Here is a 24,153-nt window from a genome sequence, read left to right as displayed (position 1 = left end):
GGGCTCTGGCGGGAATCCACAGCGGCATGGGTACAGAACATGGAACCTCTACCGTGTGTTTCAGACGTGGAGTGTGGCTTTGGGAGAAAGACTCTGTGAGAGCTAGCTGCTGTGTCCACTGGAGTGAGAAACACCCTGCTGACTGAGCATGGTTCTGGGCACAGCTGAAGGGATTCACGGCAGAGGCAAAACTCACCACGGGTGTGAGTGGCACTAGCCTACAAGCTAGTAACCTAATTAGAATAAAGAGGCCAGTCTCTCCCACAGGCTCCTAAGCAGCAGACCCTTCAGTCTACCAACTCAGGTTCGCCAGCCTTCCAGCATAACCTTTTGGTGACCAGCTGAACTCTGCAGTAAGCTCCAGGTCTTCCACCTTTGCCAACAGTCAGCTCCCAAGAGTGCAGACAGCCTTTACAAATGCTTCCACACCTGCCTGATCCTGGGTGAGTGTGTGTATGTGTGTGTGTGTGTGTGTGTGTGTGTGTTTCTATTAAATCTGTTGTTCTTGCAAGCCCTGGCTAACACAGGTCTTCAGATCAGAAGAAAAAAGATCAGATTTTGCTCTTTTTAAAAATGTATTTAGTACAGGTTCTACAGGGTCTCACTACATAGATCAGACTGGTAGTGATCCTCCTGTTTTCAGCCTCTCAACTGCTGGGATTAAAGGCATGGTGCCACCACACCCAGTCTCAGTCATTGTCTCAGCATGCTCCTGGGGCAGGACCAGCATAGCATGCCGGGGATTGAACCCCAACCCTGAGCCTTCCTAAGCAGGTGTGTTAGTCAGTCCGCTGAGCTATCTGGTTGGCCCTGTAGCTGTACAGCTTTCTACATTTGAGTGAGAAGTATAACCTCTTTGAATTCAATTGTCTTTTGCAATATCTAAAGAGCTTTGAAAACATCTAAGAAAATTCAAACAAATTTACAAAATTAGTGAATAGTCATGCACCTAGAAATACACATTATGGGATTTCTGCATCTTGTCATCACTTAGTTTTAAAGACTCATGCTCCTTGCATCCACCAATCAATTAATATCAATCCTCAATGCAGCAAGACCCCTCTTGTGCCAGTCTTCTTTCTATCTTTACTTCAGCCATGTGAAGACTTCATATCCCTACCTGGCCTCTCTGCCTAGCACATCTCCCAGGCTCCAGGCCACCTACAAAGAGCTGAAATTAATCTCATGCAAAAGCCAACAGGACGAGTTTCCTTCGAAACTTCTTACTGGTGCTCTACTGTCTACTGCATAAAAACAGAAATCCTCTAATGATATCCAAGAATCTCCACAACTGGGCTCAGTTCAACACCCGCAGTCCTCCCAGGCCTCCCCTGCATTCACTCCATACCCACTAGCACTGAAACATGCATGATTCCCTGAGGTACCATATGGCTTCACTTCTCTGCACTTTTCCTTGGAATTGAAGTAAACTGAACACAGAGATGGAAAAAATGTTCCTCCTTTCCAGAGACTCTTTGAAAAAACTGTTCGAAGGTCCACACCGCAGATGCATCAGCTTCACGTCTTGCCGCCGCTGCGTTCCACCACCATCTGCCCTGCCTCCATCCAAGCCAAGCTTTTTATCTCTTTTCTGCACCCTGGAGCTGGTCTGGCTCTCAGTCACATCCTCTGCTCTGTACTTCATACTCCACCCAGCCTCTAGAGTGTTTTACTTCTATTTTTAGCCATTCTATTTAGGTATAACAGGGAGGTGATAGACTGCACCTATTTAAAATATACAGTATGTAAAATAACTATTTGCATAGATTTTGATGCACATTCATACCCAGGAACCCTTCGCTGTCATCAAGATAATGACAATATCATCATATCATCCCCACAAGAAGTGCCTTCAGGATGCTTTGTAATCTCTCTAAACTCCCGAAAACCACCGATTTGACTCTCACTACAGATTGCATTATATTTTCTTGAAGTTTATGTGAGTGGAATCATACAGGGTATTGTCTTTTGTATTTGGATACTTTTTCCAGCTTAGCTTATTCACATTACATTATCAACAGTTTACTATTTCTTATGATTGAGTACTTCTCCACTATATGGACATACCACTGTTCGTCCATCCAGCTGGTGATGGACGTTTGAATTTTCCCACTTTCTATTCTGTGTAAAGCCAGTGTGAACATTAAGACACAAATCTTCAAGTGAAAATCTGGTTTTACTGTTGCTTTTTTCTTTTGAGAGGAAATAGCTAGCCGTGGAATGGGTGGATCATATAGCGCACCATTCTAAAAACTGTCAAAATGTTTTCATTCGGCCATACCATCTTATATTTCTACCACCAGTATGTGAGAATTCCAGCTCCCTCACTCTTGCTATGATCATTCTGTCAACAATATCCAATGGAATAGGTAGGTGATGAGGTCACATTAGAGTTTTATTTATTTATTTATTTTTAAGAGTTTTTATTTTTACTTCCTCATTTAGTGACATCATTGTGTGTCTGTTCACTTACTTGCTTTCTGAACCTCTTTGGTAAACTTTTGCCAGTGTGTGTTGAATGTTTACTTCACTTTTGAAATTTGAAGTCCTACTTTATGTTCCATACATAAATCCATTATCAGACATATTATCTGCAAACATACTGTCTAGTCTGCCTGTTACCTTTTCTTTTATTTTAAATACAAAGTTTTAATTTGATAAAATTCAGTGTATCCATTACCTCTTGTGCATTGTGCTTTTCATCTCACTAGAAATCTATCTGCTCTAAACTAAGGCCAGAAAGTCTTTATCCTATGTACTCTTTGAAAAGTTTTATAGTTCTGGGCTTTACATTTAAATCCATTATCACTTGGAGTTTTTATACAGTATGTGAGGAATGGATAAAATTTTTACAAAAAGCTAACTATTATAACACTATGTCTTGAAAAGATGGCTTTTGACACTAAATTGCCTTTGTAACTTTGTCAAAATTATTTCTGTTTTTATTTGTGTGTGTGTGTGTGTGTGTGTGTGTGTGTGTGTGTGTGTATGTCTGTATTTCTGGATTCTATTTTGTTCTATTATTCTATATTTGTGCCAACACTATACTGCTTTTCCTTTGTAGATTTATAGTAATTCCTGAGTAGTGTCAATCCTCCAACTCTCTCTTTCCAAACTTCTTTTTACTTACTTTGAGATTTCCATTGAATTTTAGAATTAATTTTGTCAATCTCTACAAATACATCCACAGGGATTTTAATTGGCACCACCTTGAAACTATGGATCAATTTTTTAGAATATAACAATGTTATTAATGGTACAGGAACATATTTTACTTTGACCTCTGCATCAGATTTCTTACATACATGATAACAGATAAGACAGTATTGCCTGTTCCTTATTGTATGAAACACTGTGTTCATGATTGAGTATATAGCAGGTACCTACTGTCTGAAAATACAAAGGATTTAGTATTTCTTCCTTTCTCTCACCTGTTGAACTGGCTAGAACCTGCTGTAGAATTTAGAATAGAAGTAGAGAGAGAGGTACACTCATTCTGCTTTTGATCTTTTTTTTTTTTTTTGCTTCTGATCTTATAGAGAAAATATTCTAATCTTTTATTGCTAAGTATAATATAAGCTGTGGGGCTTTTGCAAGTGCCTTTCATCAGGTTAAGGAAGTTCCCTTCTATTCCTGCAGAGAACATTTTGTTAGAAATGTATACTGCTTTTGCCTGGTGCCCTTTCTTTGCCCATTGAGATGGGGGCCTTTAGGTTACATAACATATTTAGTTTGTCAATTTGGCAAATTACATTGATTTACTTTCTATTGCTAAACCAACCTTATATTTATGAGATAAAACTCATAAGAAATGACCCTTTTCATACTCTGTTTGTTTCCTGCAGTTGAAATTCTTTTGCATGCATGTTCATCAAGGCTATTGTACTGTAGTAGTTTTTTTTCCTTCTCATTTTATATCAGGCAATGCCAACCTCAGGAAGTGAATTGGAATGTATTCTACCACTGTCCGTCTTCTGGAGGAGGTTGTCAAGAAAGGGAATTCTTTCTTTCTGGATTGTTCAACAGAATTCACAGGTAAAGCCTTAAATCCCTCTGGACCTATGGTAGTTTTTGGGGGGAGGGGAAAGTAATTACAAACTTAATTTCTCCAACAGACTTACAACTTTCCAGAAATCCTGTTTCTTCTTGAGTGAATTTTAGGAGTATACCTGTAAGAAATTTGTCAATTTCACATAAACTGTAAAATATATTGGCCTAAAATTATTCCAAAAATTCATTATTGTATTTTTAATGCCTGCAGAGCGAGTAAAAAGTTTCTCATTCCTAACATTGTTAGTTCGCACCTTCTGCCTCTTTTACTTTCTTACTTATATCTGGTTACAAGTTCATCATTTTACTGAGCTTATCGAAGAACTAACTTTAATATCATTGTTTTCTTTTCTGTTATTTTTACTATTTTCTATTTCATTAATTTCCAATCTGATTTCTAATCTGAGTCAACAGTGAACAGGCAAACTTCCTTTTCAAAAATGAGGTCAAGGAGATAGGAAAGTGAATTAAAAAATAAAGCACAAGGAGATGAATACAGATAATGCATGTTTTGAATGGAAAAAACAGGGTACCTGCTGATGGCTGAGCCTGGGGATGGGATGGACTACTGGTTTGGGCTTCAATCTGCTCTTCTTTTCTAAGTTTCTTGAGATGGAAACATTAACCTGTTGAATTTATAAATCGGTGAACATCATACCCCACTATAAAATTCTGCTAAGGGTGACTGCTGAAGTGGGATAACCTCCAGGGCTCTGAGGCTCACAGGATCTGTGGCCCATGCACCCCGACCCATCTCCCAATGCCTCCCTGTCCTCTCCCCAGAGCTCCAGCCCTGGGGACCATCCTCACACACCAGGCCTGCTCCTGCCCGGGGATCTTTCAGCTTGCTTTTTCCTCTCCCTGGAACTTTCCCCGGTGCCTCATTTTCATCATTACACTCTCAGATCCAATGCAAGCTCTGCCAGAACTTCCGGTCCATCGCACATAGCCTACCACCTGGCTAGGCTCAAGATGGACATGATGCTCAGCTTACGCTTTGCAGAACGTATGATATTAATGCATTTATTTTACCTATGCTTTCTTTTCTTTTCTATCTCATTGGCCTCTATCAGCTTTTTCAAAGCTAAGACAGTATTGCCTGTTCATTATTGCACAAAACACTCCATTCATGGCTGAGTATATGGCAAGTACTTAATAAAAGTTGGTGAAATGAATGATTATCCAGACAACATGAAATTCAGCTTTCTAATGCCTATGCCATTAAGGTTTGCTCTCTCTGTAACATTTGAGTGACATATTAAGACTACAACTTATTTCTATCTCTAACTTTTGGCTTCTATTTATAGTTCTTCCAAAGGTAATCAGGCCTTTACCAGCTCAGTGACTGGCCCTTTGGTGGGACTTTGGCTCTTCTGCTGCTGAAGAGTAGCAAAGAACTCCATGAACCTAACCACAGCTGACAGAGATTCGCCTCTTCCAGGAAAGGTGCCCGATTCTTAAGGAACTGCCCAAGAAGCTAGGTTAAATTGTAACTACAAGCGGAAATGTCATGAGGGAGTTTCTAAGAATCTCTCAGACCAGGAAACAAAACATTTCACTTTTGTGAAACTGTGCACATCTGTTTCTCTAGTTGAACCATCCGGTCTTCAGTGATGTGCTTTCCTGAGTTGTAATTTAATCTCTTCACAATTTTGAGTCACACTGACATTTATTAAGAATGTACTATGGTGCCAGGCACAGTATCCCAGGCATGTCTTAATTTGGATTAGCTAATTTAATTGCAACCGTCCTGTGTGAGGTCTAGCGCTGTCATGGTTAAGCTTCATCATGTCACTATGAGGGGCTCAGAAGCTGCCTCTTGGGAGTAGTTCTGGTGGATCTGTGTGGGTCCTGGAGACCTAACTGGGGAGACAGCACCTGGCCGCTGGCCCCTCCTCCCTAGCACTGCTTCTTCCTTTGCTTCCAGCCACCGTGAGGCAACCATTCAGCTCTCCCACACCTTTCCAAGATGGCTCTCCCACCTCAGAGCCTGCTCACCGTAGATGAATCCCTTAAAACCATGGGCCATATTAAACTTTTTCTAGGTCGTAGGCGTTGGGTATTGGGTCTCAAGGACAGGAAAGCTGATACAAGTCATTGTTCCCATTTTATTCCAAGAAAACTGAGACTCAGAGAGGTTTAATAACTTGCCCAAAATTCAATACATACTCCATCCTACTAGACTCAGAACTCACCACAGCGATCTTAGCCCAGTGTTCTGACCTATTTCTGCGCTGCATTATTCCCCAATGTGGACGTCGTGTAGGGAGGACAAGAATCTAACTTGTTCATTACTGTTTTGCTATTATATCTCTGATGATGTAGAAAATTAGTAAATATTTATTGGATTTGGATGGCCTGTTATACCAAATCATACACTCCTCAGTTCTGCTTTAATTTGTCTTTCAGTTAAGCATCAGACAACACGACATCTTGTGTATGCCTAACTGTAGCTTAGTTAATGCTTGGGGTTGTAGCGTCACAGAGACAATAAGGAGGCAAAACTCAGTAACATTTTCAATGAAATTGACTGACTTAATAATTACATGCTGTCAGATCAGGAGCCAATTTAGGATTTTTTTTCTATATTAACAGGAAATAAATTTAAAATGTCTATTTTGTCTTACCCTCCAGATTTAGGGTTGCAATTTCTTCAGCACCAGTATTCATTCATTTTTTTTAATTATAAAACATTTCAAATGCAGATGACTGTAAAATAAAGCATGCAGTTACTACTCAATTTTGTAGATCTTAATGTTACATAATTTTTGGTTCAACTCTTTCTCTTTTTGTCTCTGAATCCCAAGGAATTTGCTGGCTAACCACTCGCTATGTCTACCTACAATCTCCATACCTCAACGCACAACACCATGTGAATGGGGCGGGAGGTGATTCTTGCAGACATTTTATAATTGTGCTGAATTCATTCATAATCAATACTTTGTATTTTGTAATTTAATACTTTATATAAGTGTCATTACATAGTACATGTCCTCTTGCAACATCTTTATTCACACAAAAAATGTTTTTCAAATTCACCCATAAATTACCATTAAATAAATTTTAATTAAAACACACAATATGCTTTTTTTCCCACAAGGAAAGTTCAGCATTATTCAGAAGCATCAAAAACTGTTCTAAAGGCCTTCTGCTTCCTCCCAGCTTCCTTCTTTCTTTTTTAATGTATTTAGTACAGAGTCTACAGGGTCTACACAGATCAGACTCATAGTGATCCTCCTGTTTTCAGCCTCCCAAACATTGGGATTACAGGTGCCCCACCAGGCCCTGCATCTGCCCAGTTTCTTATTGTACTTACACAACTACCATTATGTGTAGGTAATGTCTTTGCATACCATTATATATATAATAAACATATAATGTGATATATAAATATTATATATATATATATATATACACACACAATTTTTGACAAAGTTATACATGCACATGATTTAAACAAAGAGTGAAATCATTCCACAAGGTTCATTTCCACTCTGGACAAAACTCTGCAAAGAAGTACTTAGAAATTTTCTTTGATGATTTTGTTTTCTTACGTTAATCTAACACACTAATATTGCTACTTGTTTTCAGCTTAACGTTTATATATGTGCTTTCTGCTATGAAAAATAGTTCAGCCTCTTTTTCCTTCCTGTTTCTCTCTGTATGCACACACACACACACACACACACACACACACCACACACGGGGGGAGGGGAGAGAGAGAGAGAGAGAGAGAGAGAGAGAGAGAGAGACAGACAGACAGACAGACTCGCTCTAACCCACCCATATCTCTTCCTTTCAGTATGATATAATATTCATTTTGGTCAGATAATCACTTAATATTTACATTTTATGGCTAAAGATCTGTTCTTCATTATTCATATTGGTATTATACCACGAATAATGGTCTTTTTAAAAATTAAGGGGCCAGGGAGATGGCTCAGTAGAATAAGTGCTTGCCTGGCAAGTGCAAGGGCCTGAGTTCAATCCCCAGTTCCACCAAAAAAAATTAAGATATTATAAATTATTCTTGTATTTTTGTGTTTCCCACAATTTTCATTTCTACATTGATCATTATTCATTTATTTACCTGTCAAATTACTTTATATACCCACAAATAAATTGCAAATATTTATGGAAGGGTGGTAGGTATCAGTCAAAGGACATAAAATCTCAGTTACAAAGTATAAGTTCAAAAAACATATAAGATGGTGATGAAAGTGAATAATCTACTATATTCTTTAAAAATGCAATGAGGGTATATATAGTTCCCACCCCAATAATAGCTGTGTAGGGTTCTGCACATGCTCACTAGCCTCCTGTAGTTATCACATAATGTATGCATGTTTCAGTCAGCTTTCTGCCGCTGGGAAGGAATACCTGACACCCTCCACTGAAATGCGGAAAGGCCTCTTTTGGTCACCTTGTCAGTAGGTTCCAAGGCACAACCTTCCTATTATAAAGCTGGAGTTAAATAAAACTGCTCAATTGATGGTGGCCAGGAAACACAGTGGGTTGAAAAGAGCCAGGGAGGAAAGGGCCAGGGAGACGCCATCCCCAAAGTCAAGCCCGTTAGCCACTCACTTCATCTAGGTCCCTCCTGCTAGTAGTCTACCAAGTTACAGACTTATCAATGGACTAACTCATTAGCAATGCGGGCACTCTCAGAGCTCAATCATCTCACAGTCCAATCACCTCTCCAAGAGTCTTTTAATCCAGTGAAATTGACAATCAGTATTAATAAGGACTTCATGTCATTGTCATCACCATCAACAACTACTATGCAATTCATCTTGAGTAATCAACCCTACATAGTTACTCTAGACTCTTCTCTGCCTATGTGAATCTCTACTCACCGTATTCACACTCTACTGGGTATGCTATCAAGTCCACCTACATGAAATCACTCCCAAACTCCAAAACTGCAAGGTCTACTTCTGGCAGAATCAGGAGCTCTGGAAACCTGAACCTCACCTTCAGCTATGAACTCAACGAAGGAATTCTTAGAGCCTCCTGTGTTGCTTTGCCAGGAACCCACTTTCTTGGTGTCTTCTTGTTCTGAAGCATAAGCCCATTCTGTAGTACCTCTCAGAAAAAAGGTGGAGAGAAGCTAAAAGTTTTGAGACCTTATCTGAAATGTTCCTGGTGGATCATAAGAATAACTGATGACCTTGCTGTGTCCACAATTCTGTGTTACGGTGTCATTTTTCCTCAGAATTTTTGGGGAAAAAATCTATCACATCTGAGGCCTGCCTAGTATTCGAAAGTTTCATTATCAAATGCTTTCATTAGTTAATCTAACTTTCAATGGATTTTTATAATCTAGAAACTGATGTCATCAATTATGAAAAGTTTATCAATATTTTTTCATGATACCTTCCCATGGATCTTCCTAGGTAAGTTTTCTAATTCCCTAATTTCTGACTTCACAATTCTTTGCCATTGATTCAATGTTCTAGAATTCCAATTTCTGAATGTTTCATCATTATTCTTCATTTCACTTCCAAAAAGGTTGAACTGCTCTGCAAATTTTCCCTTGTCTTCCAGCAGTATCTTGCTTCATTCATGTATTTTCTCTTATCTCTGTGAGGTATTTATAATAGATGACTATTTCTTAAAATTCCTTTTTTTCTGAATCATTTCTACCTCATCCAGGAAGTATTTTTTCTATTCTGAAAGTGTGTGTGCTTCTCTTTCATGTAATATGCTTTCCTCAAATATTGTATGACCCTTGACTGACATACTTAAATTTAGATCATTAAAAATTCTGTAGAATGTTAAGATGATCAATATTTATGAAAATATATTGTGACAAATTAAAATTTTATATTATATCAATTCTAACCCAATAAAAGTAACAAAAAGTATATGAAAAAGTATATATATATGTATATATATATATATAATTTTGACATAGTAAAATACATATAAGTATATAAATATATAATTTTGATGTTTTCATATCTATTCTAACAAAACATATAATCTCAAGTAAAAATAAAATAAATTAAAATGTTGGTTAAAATGGATGAGCTGCATCTCTTCATTACTTTTCTCACTGCTAAGACAAAATACCCAATCCCCACAAGTTCAGCCCCAAGTGGGGCTTCCACTATCCACACCCAGAACTATTTAATTCCAGTAGCACATGCTCTAGATCTAGCCACACATATGAGAATGCAAAGTTTTGGGGTGACATCTAGATACAAACCACTTTTGGCTTTGTCTATTTCCCTTCAGCTGTCTGAATTCATTGAAAATGTTTCCAGTTTCCCATTAGGTGGCCAGTTCTGTTTCCTCCTATGTATTGGAGCGGGGGATAGGAGATAAGACTGGGACCTTTCTAAATTCAGTGATATGCTTCCATTTATGTCTGAGGTTAAGGGTTCCCACCTTCAATGCCACTTGATTTCTGTAATTCTTGCAGATAATAAGGGCCTGTCTCCAAATACAGTCACCCAGGGTGTGTGGGGAGTTCCAACTGCAATACATAAAAGCTGAGGGGACACAACAGGTATCCCATTACTGGAAACATTCCAACTTCCCCATGTGCTTAGGGAGAGGAATCAGCCTACAGAGTCAAGCCAGGACCTATTTTTTGGCTAAAACCTCTTCATCTTCATGTTGAGTCAAAGCTAAAATACTTTGCTTCGGTAACAATGGTCACAGAAAGAAGAATTAAAGAGATTTGCAATCATGACTTAAGCCCATTTCCTAAAAGCCCGTTGAAGCAAAGTCATAGCTTTGGGTTCACCTCCCAAGGCATGGTATTTTGGGCTAAAACATTTGTAAAGATTTCAGAGAGCTACTGGTCACCACCTCGATCTTTCTTCAGGTCTCTACATTCCCTGCCACCCACAAATCCATCTCTACTTTATTCAGGTTTTACTTTCTTCCTAATGCTCAGGGGTAGAAGACTTCTTATCTGCTCCTATTTGCTGTGTTCATTTTTACAAGATCAATTTTCTTCCACAAGAGCATACACATTAAGTAAGGACTTCACTTATTAAAAGAACTGTAACTGCTGAGGAAATCATATTTTAAAATTTTTAATATTTATTAGTACATGTTTATAATATAATGTTTACATTCCCTGCTTTTTTATCCAACAAAATATGTTCACTGAAGTAGAGGCATGCTTTATTATTAAGAAGGCCTAAGGTGAACCTACACAAGGAATAGAGTTATACCCATAACAGGGTGTAGTATCAGAAAATGTTAGTACATTATAGACAAAAAAAGGACATCTTATCAGGTTCCAGAGAAAAACTTATTCTAGTAGCATCGTACTTCGTAGCAGTATCCAGCACAGTATCTGGCATATAGTGGGCACATAAATACATAAATTAATTCTCACTAACTTCACAGCCGGGTGGGTTAAAAATAACCTAATATAGGTCATCTATCTCTACTGTATTATGAAGCCATGTCCCTGGGCTCAGATCAACCACTTCGAGGTAGGAACATATTTTTCCCAAAAGATAAGAAAAATAAAATTGTAGTTAGATTCCCAAGAGTGTCTACAAGTAACAGTTATATAATGAAAATATTATATATGGGGCTGTGGGTTTAGTTCAATGGGAAAATGATTCCCTAGCACACCAAAGGCCGAGTTTTAGCCCTCTCACAAAAAAAATTAAAAATAAAAATGAATACTATATATATAAAACTCAAGAAAAATTCTAATGTCATTGCCATTTTACTTATTAAAATTATATATATGCATATTATTGATACTGAATACTATTATCTAAGGCAAAGCTAATTTACTATAACCACACATAACCGTGTCAGATATAAGTGGTATATTTTTCTCTTTCTATATAATGTGAAAAAAATGGCTTTCACAAGCACCTCCCCCTTCCTGACCCTCACCCCAAGTTGACTCCCCTTGGAAGTCCACAGGCTGTGAAACTGGGACATGCGTGAGATCCCAAGAAGGGCTCCTTCCGACTGGGGTTGCCAGCTGCAGACGCCAAAATAGGAATTCCTGCGCAAGATATTCGAAAGCAGTATTTCCAGAAGAAGGAGTCGGGCAGCACGCACTTGCGGGCAAGGTTGCACAGTGTGCCCCAGAGCGCGCAGCACGGAGACCCTGGAGAGCCCAGGACGTCTCTGCAAGGCACCGGGCCCGAGCCCGACCGTCATGGCGAAGTTTGCTATGGAGTGATAGAAGCTCGCAGGTCCTCCCGCTCTCCTGCTGCCTGACAAACCGCCCGCAGCCCACAAAGAGTCCGTTAAAGAGGAGAGACAGAGGCAACTGTGGCTCTCAGGCAGAGGCCTCCAGCGATTGCAAACAGGACAAAAAAGATCAGGAAGAAGCACAGGGGTCTGGAAAGAATCTGTTCAAAGGGAAGAAACAACAGGGATGAGGAAAAAGAAGGACGGAAGGAAGGGAGGGAGGGAGGGAGGGAGGGAGGGAGGGAAAATATATTTATGTGTATATACAGGATAGCTCGGATAACTGCACTGCTGATTTCTGTTGTTCTATTAAAAGGAGCAGTTAATGCTTAATTTTTCTTCTCTTTTTCAATTTCTTATAAATTTTAAACAATTTTGCATGCTTAATCTGGTAATCTAAACAACTAATTTGAAAGCAGCATTATGCAATATAATAGCCATTGCTGAATTCCTATTACTTTATTTAGTGAAATTCTGTATTGGTTCTAATGTTTTTGGGTTTTTGTTTTTTTTTTTTCTATTTTTTTACTCCCCTTAAACATTAGACGTGATTGAGAACACGTCATGAATGCCTTAGGAATTCTCAACAGCTGGGAGCTCAAGGTTTTTACTTCCTTCTCTTCCTAGACAATCCCAGAACTCGTGTTTCCCTTCCTAAGCACATCGCGACACCTGCCTTCTCCAAACCTCCACAGCTTCTAAAGAAAAGCTAACCAGGCCCTTGTTCTCATCTCATGTCCTCCGGCATGGTCAAGAAGCCACTGCTGTCCTAGGAGGAGTGTCTGTGCCACTCTCCCTGGCCACAGTCGGACCCACCCTGCCAGGCCTAGCACACACAGCACACCCATCCGGCCACTCACTCCCCCCAGACTCCAGTGTTCAGAGTCTCAGGGGCATAGGGAAGGCTGAGGGGCAGGTTAGGGGAAAGGCTCTCCCCAGAAACTAATATATAGGTCCCTATCAATCTTCTCTCCAACCATCTGAGATTGGTGACACTGACACACATCTTATAGGTGTGGAAATGAAGACGCATAATTTAGGGAATTCATCCAGGCACATAGAAGCAGCGAGCAGAAAAGCCTGAACACACACACAGCCTGAAACCATACACATGGCCTCTCCTGACATCCGAGCCAGGAATTGCCACTGATGTTTCACAAAAGAAAAAAGTCATGTCAGAGATTAGTGCTAATCCCCTTATGTTCACATATGCAGGAAGGTGTATAGTGAGAACTCGAACATAGGGGCAGTACCCCCAAAGCCCCTGTCTACTCAGGATGCTTTTTTCCAGCTTCCTAGGGGCACAGAGATGGACAGGAGCTAGTTCAATGTCCATTTCTTTGGACTCATACCAAGATCCAAGAAAATTACAGCATGGAAAGTTAAAAGATAAAAACCCTTCAGGAAAAAGGTACAGTATCATCTGCCTCTTCCTGCCTGTGGGCTGCCCAAAGGGATTACTGTAGTACCCAATCCAAATTCTGCTTTCACCAGAAGGATAATCTGGATCAAAAGTTCCTGAGAGATAAACTGCTCTCAGGGAGGGTGGTCACCGCAGTGCCCAGAGAAGGAAAACAAAATAATCGAACAATGCAGGGAATCCTACAGAAAGGAGATAAAAATACAAAGAAGTAAAGGTTGGGTTTTAGTCTGCCAGATAGCCCTAAACTCTGAAACTGCCAGCCCTAAAATGCAAGAAAAAAAAAAAAAAAAAAAGATCAAATTGTAGCTTTTATGGGTTCCTTTAACATAGATGCTGGCCCGGAAATGTCATAATGGAGACAGTAGCCAGCATCGTATGTGCCGTGCCAGCTGTGACCCAACCAAAACAGACATCAGGAAACAGACCACCCAGCATCTATCTGCCCAGCTCTGAAGCTGTGCTCAGAGCAAGGGGAGACCCCCTGAAGGTCCAGAGTACCAAGCGCAGAACCTTGGATGCTGGCTCCAGATTAGGCTGCAGGATACAGGATAGAATCCCAGTCGTAGGGCGCCACAAAAGCCCCTCACGCTCACATGTGGGGACAGAATTTTTGTTGCTGTAAGGACTATCTTTGCTTATAGGATTGTTCGTAGCACCCCTGGCATGTACCCGCCCCTCAGCTGTAACACACAAAATGCCTTCAGATAGTGTCCAATGCTCCCCTGCGATCGGCGTCCTTACCAGGTCAGCGCCACTGCACCAGCAGAGTGATGAAGAAGCGCGAGCGCGTTCTATCTGCCAGGCCCCACTCTAAGTGCTTTACAAGTATTATCTCGTTTAATTCTCCTAACAAATAGGATTACTGTCCCTGCTTTGTAGATGGGAGATTAGGAGCACAGACATGTTAGGCAAGTTGCCTAAAGCAACAAAGAGCATGCACAGTGGGCAGGTCTGAGGCTGCGACTGGACGCTCCGCTGGTGGACACCGGGCTCTTAACCAGCAGTCTACACCGGCTTGCATTTCAGAGATGAGAAACCCAAGGCACAGAGATGTCGTGAACACCACTGGCGGCAAAATCCAACTCTAAATGGGTTGTTTGGATCCACAGCACAGGCTTCATGGTAAACCAACCCTGCCGTGTCCTCAGAGTGGAACCATCTGGGCTCCTGACCTAGATGTCGCCAGTGTCTAAGCACAGCCTCAGTCCGCAGCCCAAGCACAAGGGTGATATGTGGTTTCACTTCTTCATCTTCAAGCTCAGAAAGATGCAGGATTAGGAACCAAGAGCTCCCCACACAGACCTGCGGCTCTGGTTAAAAGCCTACCTCTTTCCTTATTTCATTTTTCTTCTTTTTCCCTCCACCTCTTATCTCTCTAAAGGTGTTGTATCTCAACTGTAATTACCTTTTAAAAAATAAGCTACTAAATTTACCAAATAAAATAATGCATAATCATTTCTAATCATTATGTAATGATATTACATGCATATCCCCTATGGAATTACACAGCATGCGGATCTAGGCAAAAAAAAAAAAAAAAAAAAAAAAAAAAAAAAAAAAAAAAAATCATAAAATCACCATAACTAACAATATTACATTTCTATCTCTGAAACAAGATAAAAATAATACATGTAAAATTTAGATCGATATACTTTTAGTCTGCCCAATCAGTTAATTTCAATAAAATGAAGAATCAAGTCTCTACTTGAAATATGAACTTATCTACTATGCTGTAAAACCTGGATTTACAAAAAGCTGACATATAAATCTAGCTGGGAAAGCATGTAAATCTATAAACTGCTCAGGCAGACAGCAACATAATTTGCTATGATCAGAATGCAATTCTTGGAGTACCTTACTGCTCTGATACAAAAGTCTGTCTAAAAGCAACAAAAGCTGAGCATTTTGGCTGACTGCTATCAAAGAATTCCCTTGAAGTTGCACTGAAACTGCAGTTAACTATAAGGTTTCCTCAGCGAATAAGGCCGAAGTGAGATTGGGGCTATTAATTTTAAATGAAATTGCTTATTTTACTCCTGAAGGCAACTAAGGAAACAGGGAATTACAATACACTCTAGCTGTGCCCAAGTAAATACAGCTCCTGTTTTGAACCGATGAAAGCAAGCATTACTAGCACTTAGGCGCCGGATTACAAAAACAGAGTCAAACGAACCCTTTGATCAAAACATTTTGTGAGTCAATAAAGGAAACAGAAACTACTGCATAACTGCCTTCCTACAATAACTATGACTTCCAAGAACAATAATTTAGGATTATCTAGAAGCTAGATGTCAATATGGGAAAAAAGAAACTACAGAATTAGATATAAAAAACCTGGGTTCTGGGCTTGACCTCTCTCAGGGTTACTACTGTAGAGCTCAACCTCTTGCTGCTCCCTTGCCATTAATTGCTTAATGAAGAGGGTGAACTTAGCAATCACTCTGGCGTTTTTAGATCTAACATATGATCCTAGGAAACGGTGCTCATACTGCAAAGTTAAGAGCTATGGATTCAGCCAGACCCGAGTTCAAATTCAAATTTGTATATTTCACCATGAGTTAGAGTAAGTTATTTAATATCCTTGAGCTTCAAGGACTCCAAATGTCCACTGTGGGTGAATATAGCTTTTACATAGAAGAAATAAATGTAAATATGAGTTCCTCTTCAGGACTACACAAGTACATAAACCCATATGTGTAAGAAGCAAAACTAAAATTTTATAAGTTTATGGGATGTATGTTAGCTCATATAATGAGCCTGAACTGATGACAGGTCCTTCTAGAGTTCTTATCCATACCATGTAAAAGTTTTATGCCACTTGCCAAAAATCTGTAAAAATAGCTGGATTCCAAATTACATTGGGATCTAAAGTTTTCATGTAGGAATTGTAAACCTGCATGATATTACAGATTTTAACTGATTGGCATGCATTTAAATATTAGGAATTCTTATTATCTGTAACTCTTCATTGAACAATACTCAATAAATAATTTGTACAAAAATCAAAGCATAGAGAATACTGATGTATTCCATTTTTTTCTGATCACTAATAAATGTCAACATTCAATGTCATTCACTATGATCAGACTCATGACAAACTTGTGAGAACATGAAATCCATAAGAATAATAAGGGAAAAAGGAATAAGAGGAAAATTTATTTTTGAATGTGTTCTTTGCCTCAGGTACTATGTTAATCCATTTACACGTGTATTTCTAATACAACAATGTGCTACAAGCCCTGTCTCCTAGCACTTTACAGTTTAGATCAGGATAGAAAAGCATCATTTCCTATCCACCACACTCACATGTACCAAACATTGCCATAGGACCTGGGGCCTAAATGAACACAGGTGAATTTGCAGGGAGCTTCCCAGACAGACAAAAACCAGGAAGCAAATCACTGCAAGGAAAAAAGTGGTATGAAAAAGTTATTCACAGCTTGCTATAGAGAAAGAATAGACAAAGAAGGTCACTATGTATTAGTTATTAAAGGAATAACTCAACAGGAAGAGACTGAACTATATACTACACACCAAGATCTGTGCTTCCAACTTTACAAAACAAACACTACTTGACTTAAAAGATCGAACGAACACTAAGACAATCATAGTGAAAATACATGGCAACCCATTTTCACAAATATATAGACCAACTAAACAGAAAGTCCACAAAGAGATATCAAAGCTGAACACATATCCAAACAAATGGATTGAATAGATATCTAGAGTGTTCTACTACAAGATAATACACATTCTTCTCAGCAGTAAACAAAATTTCTCTAAGCCATATACTGAGCCACAAAGCCTGCTTAAATACAAAAGAATAAAAAATTTTCCATGAATTTTATCAGATCAAAAGAACACTAGAGGTAGAGATCAATCACAAAATAAATTCCAGAAATTATACAAACACTTAGACATTAAACAACATGCTCCTGAACACTCAATGGGCCACAGGGGAAAAAAAATCAAGAAAGAAATTTAACTTTCTTAGAATTAAACAATAAGCTAGTGCCATGTACCAGGTCTTATAGGTCAAAAGGAAAATAGTCCTAAAATGGAAGTTTGTTACTGTGAATGTTCACATTAGAAAATCAGAGTGAGGGCCAGGGAGATGGCTCAGTAGAATAAGCATTTCCCTGGCAAGCACAAGGGTCTGAGTTCAATCCCTGGTTCCACCAAAAAAAAAAAAGAAAAAAAAAAGAAAATCAAAGTGAGCTCAAATGACTTAATGATGATCAAAGTACTAGAAATACAAGAACAGTCCAAACCCAAACCTAGTACATAGAAGGAGACCTCCTTCTTTCTTTTTTTCTCCTTTCCCCATCCCAGTTGTTCTTTCCTTTTGAGCAGTTTTTTACCTTTCACAATATCTACTGTAACTTTCAGCAGAAAGAAGAATACATATATTAACTAAAATAATTATACTACTAATTTCTATTGGTTTATTGAAAGGAACAGTTAATACTTAATTATTTGATCAATTTTGTGTGCCTATACTGGATAATTTGAACAACTATTTTGAAGGTAACAATACATAATATAATGACCATTGTTAATTTCCTATCATCTTGTTTTGAAACTTTGTATCTTTTTTTCTTATTTTTATTCTCTTTAAAATAAGGAAAGAAATTAATGAAGTAGAGACTGCAAAAGTATAATCAAGGAATAGAAGAGCCAATTTTTTGAGAGGATAAACAACATAGACACATCTGCAGGAAAACTTACAAAGAACAATACACCTTACCCAGGACAATACAATTAGAAATGAAAAAGGTAAAATCACAACATACACTAAAAATATGGAAGATTTTAGTAATTAAAATGAAAAATTGGACTCCACTACATAAAAGAATATAAAAGAAAAGGACAGACTCCTAGACACATACGAATTACCAAAACTAATAAAGAAGACATAAAAATCCCAAAGAGGCTAATAACAGGCAAGAAAACTGAAGGAATCATTAAAAAAAAAAAAAAAAAAAAAAAAACCCTACAAACAAAGAAAGCCCTAAGACCTGATGGATACACCACTGAATTCTACAAGAACTTCAAGTAAGATGCAATGACGATTGTTTTTTTAAAAAAAATCTTTAATAAAATTAAAAGGCAAAGTACTGGAAGTTAATACTACCCTAATTACAAAGCCAGAAAAGGAACCAATTAACAATTAATACTATAGTCAAATCTCTTTAATGGCCATATACAAAAACATGTTCAACAGGTCCTGCAAAGAATGTAACAAATGAAAAATAGCACACATCTGATCCAATATGCTTCCAGAGATTAAAGATTGGTTCAACATAGAAAAATCAATAAAAGCAATGCACCACATAAACAGAAGCAAAAGCACAGTCATCCCAACAGATGCAGAAAAAGCTTTTGATAAAACCTAGCATCCAAGGGCTGGTCAGATAACTCAACAGATTAAAGCACCTGCTTAGGCAGAAGCAGCGGTTGGGGTTCGATCCCCAGAGTGCAGTGCCAGTCCTACCCCTGGGTGCGCTGAGATAGCGATTGAGACTGGATGTGGTGGTGCACACCTGTAATCCCAGCACTTGGGAGACTGAAAACAGGAGGATCACTATGAGTCTAATCTGTGTAGTGAGACCCTGAAGACCCTGTAGACCCTGTCCTAAATACAAAAAAAAAGGATCCATTCATGATTAAAAAATCATAAATAAAATAGGGTTAGAAATTTTTTTTTCAATTGATGAAACTCATTTATGACAAACCAAAGGCTAATATCATATAAATGGAAAAAAGGAAAAAGTTTTTCCTCTAAAATCAGAAATAAAAATGATTGTACTGTCACTACTTCTACTCCATATGATACTTAAAAGTTTAACCACACTAATCAGATAATAGAAAGAAATAAGACAGGTACCAATATAAAAGAAAAAAGTCAACTTATTATTTGTAGAAAACATGGTCCTCTATATTGAAGACCCAAAAAATTCCACCAAAAGAGTCTTAAAATTAATAATCAAATTTAGTGAAATCTACTAAGGTGTAAAATCAAAACATAAAAATCAAAAGCATGTCTATGTACCAATACTTAATTCACTGAAAAGGAAATTAGGAAAACAATACCATTCACCATTAGCATCAAAAAAACAAATATTTAGAAGTTACTCTAACTAGGGAAATGAAAGCTCTCTATGATAAAAAAACTATAGCACTCAAAAGAAAGGACATCAGAAAAATGGAAAAAACAACTCTTGTTCCTGTTTAGAAAGAAACAGTGTTGTCAAAATGGTCATACTTCCTAAACTGATTCATATATTTAATGTGATTCCAACCAAACTACAAACATTTCTCTCAGAACTTAAAAAAAAAATCCTAAGAATTATATGGAACCACAATTGACCCAGAACAGCAAAAGCAATCCTGGGCAACAAGACAAAAGAAGTGGCACCATAATCCCAAATTTCAGGCTATGTTGTAAAACAACAGTGATTAAAATGATTAAAAAAAACAGTACAATACAGGCACAAAGGCAGACACATGGATCAAGAGAACATAATAGGAAATGCAGGAACAACCCCATCTCCATTGTCATCTGATCTTTGTCCAAGGGGCCAAAGCTTATGTTGAAGAAAAGATAGCCACTTTAACTAATCTTGCTGAAAAAAATATCTACACACATGCAAAAAAATGAATCCACCCTTGTATCTATTTACATGCATCAAAATAAAATCAAAATGGATCAAACACCTAGATATTAAGATAGAAACACAATTGGCTTGTAGATACTATTGCTAGCGAGGCACAGGTCAGGACTTTCTGAACAGAATCCCAGGTGCACAAGAAATAATATCAAGAATCAACTAATGGAATAATGTCAACTTGAAAACCTTCTGCATAGTAAAACAAATAACAATGCAAAGAAAAACTACAGAGTGGGAAAAGTAATTTTGCTTTCTTCTCCTTTGACAGAAGACTAATATCTAGAATATATAAAGAACTCCAAAAACTGAGACCCAATACAAAATAAAAATATAAGGGCTGGCCAGATAGCTCAACAGATGAAAGCACCTGCTTAGGCAGATGCAGGGACCAGGGTTCGACCCATGGGATGGTGTGCCAGCTGCGCCCCCAGGGCATGCTGAGACTGCAACTGAGACTGGGCGTGGTGGTGTGCATCTGTAATCCTAGCACTTGGGAGGCTGAAAACAGGAGGATCATTATGAGTCCTAGCTGTGTAGTAAGAGCCTGGAGACCCTGTACTAAATACATAAAGAAACAAAAACAAACAAAAATAAAAATAAAAATACAGTAAAAAAGTAAAAATAAAAAAGAATTTAAATGAATAGACATAACTTAGAAGTCTAAATAGATGATAAATACTTGAAAAAAATGCTCAATATCTTTGGCCACTAAAAAGTGCATATTGAAATAACACTGGAATTCCTCCTTACTCTGGAATGAATGGCTACTATCAAGAAATAAAGCAACAACAAATGCTGGTGAGGTTGTGGAGGTGGGGGAGTACATTTCTATATTGTAGGTGGGACCATAAACTAGTACAACCACTATGAAAATCAGGATGGAGATTACTCGCAATCATTATGGAGAATACTCAAGAATCTAAAACCAGAAATTCCTTTCCATCCAGCTCTTTTCCTTCGAGGTATCTTCGCCAAAGAGTTAAACACACTTTACTACAGTCATAGCTATGCGTGTTGATAGCAGCACAGCTCATAATAGCTAAATACTGAAAGCAGTGCCCCTCCCCCTTCTCTCTCTCATTCATATATATATATATATATATATATATATATATATATATATATATTTCAAACTCAATGAAGATATACATCAACAGATTAAAGAAAGAAAATTTACTTACATGCAATTTATGTCTTAGTCTGATGAATAAATTTAAGGCATTTATGGAAAGGAAAATAGATATACTTTGAGACTATAACTTTCAGTGAAGTAAATCAACACACAAACTTAAACATCACATAACTTATATGAGAAAACCAATGTATAAATAATTAAAAGAAAAACTAAAAGACAGACATTAAGAAGCAGAAATAAAGCTTAGGTAAGTGGGAAAGGGATTGAGGTGAAGGGAGGGGAGGGGAGAGAGAAGGGAGGGAGAGTAATAAAAATAATTAAGGATTTTTTTTTTCCTCCACATGCCTTCAGGGCAGGTTTGGCTGGCTTGAGTTGTGGGGATCGAACCACAGCCACCGGAGCCTGACAGCTTTGGGGAAGCAGCCACTTAAAGAACTGAGCTAGGGCCAGGCCCCATAAAAATAATTAAGAGATGTGATATACACGCACCTACTTCTCACAGTGAATGTGATTATTATGTACCACAAACATGTACAAATAAAAATAAACATGGATTAAAAATTAATTCAAAAGATGTTATAGCTAAAATATGATTGATACTAATAAGTGCTCCATATCAATAAAATTTGCTATTTTAGGGTAGATGATTCTAGAAATATCAAATGGGTTGCTTTATTCAAGACTTCTTTGTCTTGCTGATTTTCTGTGTGCTTGTCTTTTAATTATTGAGAGATAATGTAATCTCTGGATATTTCATGGGTTGAATAGACCCATGAAATGCAGTTTATATACATCTTATAACTGCATATTTTAGGGATTTCTCTATCTTTGCAGTTCTTTATGTTTGGGGCTCTGTTATTAAGTAAGTACATGTTTGGATAGTTGTTTTCTGATAAACTGACTCCCTGGTAACTATGAAATTAATTCTTTATCCCCCATGATATTCTTTTCTTTGAAATCTACATTTTCTGATATTATTACAAATATTCTACTTTTGAATTGATTTGTATCACTGTTATTTATCTTTTTTACCTTTTTTCCTGTTTGTATATTTGTATTTAAAGTGGGGTTCTTATAAGTTGCAGGGTTGGATCTTCTTCTCCAAATACCTTTAAGTTTTAATTAAAACATTTAGACCATTAATAAACTATACAGGATGAAATCGACTTGGCAGTTCTATTCAGAGACAGTGTTTTTGCAGAGCCGGCATCTGAATGTGTTTGCGTGTGGATACTAACACATACATAGTCATATAAATATATTTAAAAATATAAAATAATAATGAAGAAAACAAGAGGTTTGATACTAAGCATTAAAAGTATTACATCTAAAGGAATTTAAAACTCCAGGGGTTCCAGAGACAAAGCATGTGGTACTGGCCTGGGCAGAGAAGGTCCCTCAGAAGTGAAAGGCAGACCAGACCCGAGAAGGAAGGGCCACAAGTGCACAGCAGCACAGGGTCAAAGCCTGCACCCCACCTCCCTCACGTGGGCACCGGGATGAGCTGCCATCCTCAGTGCCTATGGTACAGTCCACCACGTTCAGAACAAAGTCACCTGCAGGGCTTGCTGGGATGCCACTGGATTGGCCCCAGCCCATGGTTTCTTCACCAGTGAGTTTGGGGTCATGTCCAAGAGTTGTGTTCTAACAAGTTCGTAGGCCATGTGATTGCACTGCCAGAGGCCGATACCTTCAGAACACACTGTCTCCGTATCTGTTATGTTCTGTGCACTGTATATTTATAGGAGATTCAACAAATAAAACACCTAGAAACAGTATCACCAACCTGCACAAAGACTCGCTATGGTTTTGAAAATTTTGTTGCATTACATGTATTTTTCTGAAAAGTTTTCTAAATCGTTTATATTTGTGCCTCTTTAATAATTCTACTTCTTAATTGCTGTGTACTTATATATTTATCAAAATTTGTTCCCCCATCACAAAATACAAGTAAGAAAATCCAAATTTGGCCAGCAAAATTTCTAACTTCCAAACCCTTGTGTGACTGAAGTTTGGACTCATCGTTTGCTGAAAACACGGGAAATAGTTGATCATCTCCGGATTCCCTTTTATCAACTCCCAGTTATTCCCAAGTAAGACTGCTCTTCATTCTCTCCACGGAAACTTCATTCCTGATACCTGCATCACCAGACAGAGAGCTAACAGTGCCACCTCATTTCACTGCTGAATAAGCACCCCAGTTGGCAGCATCCCCAATTGGCTTTTAACCTAGAAGACTTTGCACTGGGAAGGATTGGCAGGCACCACAGCAAAGGCTTCTGGGGAATACAGCCAGGCAGGTAGCAAGCTAAGGTCTTGAGGAAAGTGAAGGGAAGTCAGCTGCAGCCACCTGAGTCAGGCACACACCCCTGGGGCCAGGGCCATCTGCATTCGAGACCAGCATACTCATCTTTGTCTGCTTTTTGCCTCTCTGGCACAAGAACCCATCGGAATTTGTCCTTTAAAGTAGTTTATGCTCTAAAGAGAATCTTAATCGAAATCTTCTGCTTTATTCACAAAGCCACCGCCTCCGGCACATCTAAAGATCCAAGTTCTCTCCCTTCGCGCTCAGACTTTGTCAAGTTCTTTGGTCCTGTGTTTCCCTCCTATAGGCTTGTCCATTTGTTTGTTCATTAATTCAAACCCCTCTTCTGTTCTTGCCTCTTTCAGTTCACAGAAAGCTCCCTGATCCA

The 24,153-nt window shown here is 38.3% G+C and overlaps 1 protein-coding gene across 3 annotated transcripts in view; it reads right to left on the bottom strand.

Moving 5' to 3' along the window:
• Prkg1 (protein kinase, cGMP-dependent, type I) overlaps nt 1-24,153 on the bottom strand; it is a 1,308,883-nt gene that overhangs the window by 1,182,505 nt on the left and 102,225 nt on the right. Inside the window, exon 1 of one of the 3 annotated variants that reach the window (XM_023723235.1) lies at nt 1,353-1,510. The exons of the other annotated variants lie outside the window; for them this stretch is intronic. The gene's annotated coding sequence lies outside the window, so the exon portion shown is untranslated. Of the gene's footprint in view, nt 1-1,352; nt 1,511-24,153 lie in introns of those variants that run through there. 3 annotated transcript variants of the gene reach the window in all.

The sequence above is a fragment of the Octodon degus genome, unplaced genomic scaffold (genome assembly GCF_000260255.1).
Source record: "Octodon degus isolate 3935 unplaced genomic scaffold, OctDeg1.0 scaffold00005, whole genome shotgun sequence".
Taxonomy (NCBI): domain Eukaryota; kingdom Metazoa; phylum Chordata; class Mammalia; order Rodentia; family Octodontidae; genus Octodon; species Octodon degus.
The sequence above is the reverse complement of the archived record's forward strand: the minus strand, read 5'-3'. Positions and strand labels throughout refer to the sequence as shown.